Source organism: Callionymus lyra, chromosome 18, assembly GCF_982586985.1.
Source record: "Callionymus lyra chromosome 18, fCalLyr1.hap1.1, whole genome shotgun sequence".
Lineage (NCBI taxonomy): Eukaryota > Metazoa > Chordata > Actinopteri > Syngnathiformes > Callionymidae > Callionymus > Callionymus lyra.
In genome coordinates this window covers 16,338,299-16,342,063 of record NC_141835.1, presented here as the reverse complement: position 1 = coordinate 16,342,063, position 3,765 = coordinate 16,338,299, and positions in this window count along the sequence as shown.

The window sequence follows — 3,765 nt, the reverse complement described above, 5'->3', positions numbered from 1 at the left end:
CCCTCAGAAGGTCTCCTTTGGGAAATTGTTTTTTTCCAATAGCCACAGAAAATACAGCAATTTTTCATAAAATATAAATCAAAATAAAATAAAAACAACTACAACTAGCACTGGAGTTCAATCTCGGTTCATGTACTCATGAAGATTCCAGTGGTCGCAGGTGGAGCTCATGTTTAAGATCCTTTGTCAGAAATAAATCCAGCATCTCTGGTTTCAAATGTTAGCATCACTCACATCTATAGTTCATCGATTTTATACCTACAATAAAAAAATCTTCTCTCGAATCAAATATTCATTTTTACTCCGAGCCGTGAAACAATGTTAGCGATAGTCGTGTGCTTCCTGATGTCAAACACACATGTGAGATTATCTGATGGTTAATGCATGAGTTTTCCTCAGATGAATTATTGATGACGTCCTCGGAGACGCTTGTTATTCAGAGAATTCCAGATCACATCTCTGCCTCCGGAAGGTCTTCCTCTGGACCCTGATCCGTCGAGGCGTTCGATGCTTATGGTCTTTGCTGAAGTAAACTAATGATTTAACGTGTAATTGAAGAACTGAAGCTTCTATTGACTTCATTCTCACTGGAAGACTCCACCTACGTGACCATCTGTGCCGGGGGTCAGCGGGAGCAGCAGTCCTGGACCTGGTCCACCTCTCCCCGGACTTTCCTCTCCTCCCGTCTGATCTTTTAATTAAAACTGGTCGACCCGGGGCGAGGACCCACCGAGACGTGAGGACCAACAGGAAGTGAGGTTGAATCTCAGGAACATGGTTCATAACCGGGGTCACAGGCCACTGAGTCGTTTTTTTTTGTTGTTTTTTTCCCCCCCAAGAGTTGAATCTTCCTGTGACTGGCTGTCACTCAAAATGAGCCGTCAGTCGCAGTCAAACTTCAGGTTGTGCGTGAAAGTGACTGCGGTGACGCGTCAGATGTCGACGCGTCAGATGTCGTCTGCCCTGCGGCGTCGCTCCGCCGGTGTGAAGATTCAAAGGAGGAGCACGGATGTGAGCGCAGATCAAACCAGGCAGACGTTTGTGCGTTTAAATGTGAAGTCATCGCTTTTTACCGCTTCACTGACTGAACCTCAATCTGCATGAACACATCTAAATTAAACATTAAATATGTCAAGAAATAAACTCTTGTTTGTGCTTCTTCTCATATAAAAATAAACTGCATTATATGAAATTACATATAAGCTTAAATGTTATTTTTTTTGTAAATAAAATTAAAAAAGAATATAGAAATAAAAAAAAGTTATGGAAGGAGTAAAATAGCATTCAATATTAAACTGATTACATACATGATAAAAAGAAAAATAGGGTTATAGTTCCAAGATAATAAAATATAATAATAAAAAAGATTAAAAGCAAATAATTTAGGGAAAGAATGAGAAAATTCACAGTGTGTTTGTAAAAAGTAGAAACTAATAAACAAAATAACACAAATGACAGAATGAAGAAAAAAAAAAGTAAAAAATTGTTGAATATCAAAGTTATTAAATAGATTTTAAGTTAAAGTTGATTTCAAAAAATGATTCATTTAGTTGCTCTCACTCGTTTATTCTTCTAAATGTCGTCAGTGAACATCTTTGAAAGACTGAAAGTAAATGATCTTGAACCTCTCAACCCTCACAGCGACTCTTGTAGGATTCTATCCCAGTCGTGTTCCCGCTGCTGGTTCACATGATCCTTCTTTCCCCAAAATGTCCCCGAAAGTCTAACATAGTTGAACAATACTTGATGAATATTCAGCGTTCTCTTTTCCCCCCGTTAGGTATTTTAACAAAGTATGGCTCTTCATTATTATAGAGAGAGATCTAACACGACTGCTGCCCCGAGCTTTTCATTAACCAAATTACTGCAAACTTCTCCCCCATTGATCACCGCTGAGGGGATTGATTATGTCCACACGAGCTCGCTGCTGCTGGGAAGACTTCCAATGAGCGCTCACTTGTAGGGAGCCGTCAAACTTTTAGCCAAACTGAATTCATTACGGATAATACGAGGTTTAATGTCGGGGCGAAGCCTCCGACTCCACGCGGATGATTCATGTCGGTGTGTTCCTGAGGGCGACGGCGTGTCCTTTCCACAGATAGAGGACGTCGGGCGACGTGTTCGGCTCGGTTGGGGACGGCGAAGGGTTTGTCCGACCGAAAATCGCTCCGGTGAGTGAAAATTGGCTCATTAAAAAAAAAAAAAAAGTGGATTAGTCTCAGCTACGAGCAGAAAGATTAACGTGTGACAAGTCGACTATCTCTGTGTAAGCACTGAAGTTGAGAATAAAAGTTAGTCAATCAAAGAAATTCTGAATTACCAATCAATTAAATAGAAATAAGAAAAAAATAACATACAAACATTACAGATATACAAAAAAAAAAGTATAAGTATGCATGTTTAAGCTGTGTGTTATCTCTGGGTCAAGGTGACCCAGAGGCCCGAAAACAAATGTGTTTGTGGTAGGCAGGTAGGTCGTTCACCTTTACCCTTTACACATTTGTTTTTCGCGGGCTTCTCGGTCACCTTGACCCTGAGCTAACACAAGTGATACCTCCAACACATTTGTTTTCAGGCCTCTGGGTCACCTTGACCCTGAGATAACACAAGGGATACCTCCAACACATTTGTTTTCAGGCCTCTTTGTCACCTTGACCCTGAGATAACACAAGGGATACCTCCAACACATTTGTTTTCAGGCCTCTGGGTCACCTTGACCCTGAGATAACACAAGGGTTAAGAGGTTTAAAAGAAAACACGAAAAAGGTAAAAAATAATTGAAATGTTAATCAAATCTGCATAGGAAAAACAGCCCTCACTGACGCCCTCTGCTGGACACCAACATCATGGCACATCTAAAACTTCATGACATCTCCTGCAGCTGTCGTAACTCATGAGTTAATAAACCGACCTGAGCTCCACGATTCATCGCCGTGTTGAATCTCATTTCCGTTGCACCTTGAGCACCACAGTCTCGTCCTCCTCCATCACTCACTCACTCGCGCTCGTATTTCTGCGACGCTGATTTAAGGACTCGCAGGATTTCGGGGCGGCCGGTCGCTCATGTGTTGATATCTCAACTCCTCGCCGTCCGGCGTCTGCGTTATCTACTTACGGCGCGACACGCCTCAAACAGCCGTTCATCTCTCGCCTAAATAAAAGAGCAAGGTGAGCGGCGACCTGTCGGGGTTAAGTTACGGCCTCGCGGCTCTCAAGTCGCGCCTCTGACGGGTTATAAAAAGCAAATTTACACGAGCGGAGCCGTTACTGAGGTTAGATTAGTGCAGCTTAATCCTCTGCGCGCAGATTTATGTGTTTTCATACCACAGCGCGACAAATATTAACATCTTGTAAATGAGAAAGTGATGCAAACCCACGCCGGGAAGAATTAGCATTTCAGCCCCGACTACCTTCTTTGTTTCTGCAGTCACGCCGGGGCCTCGTTTCAAAGGATCGCTGCATAAAAACCACAATCGTCGAGGGAGCGAAGATCAATATTTGAGGAGTCGGTGCATTTTAAGAAGGAACATTTATATTCCAGCGTCTGAATTATTAACCTCCACACAGAGTTATTTTGCGAGTCTAGAGAAGTTCACTACTTCGGTTTGAACGTCACAACACATACACTTTATCAATATTTTCTCATTGAAAACATATTAAAAATGTTTTAAATGAATAAAAGTATGGCTGAAGATTTCGGGCAGAAGTGAAACGTCAATATTGGCCATGATATCTTCTTAAAGGGATGATAAATTAATCATCATC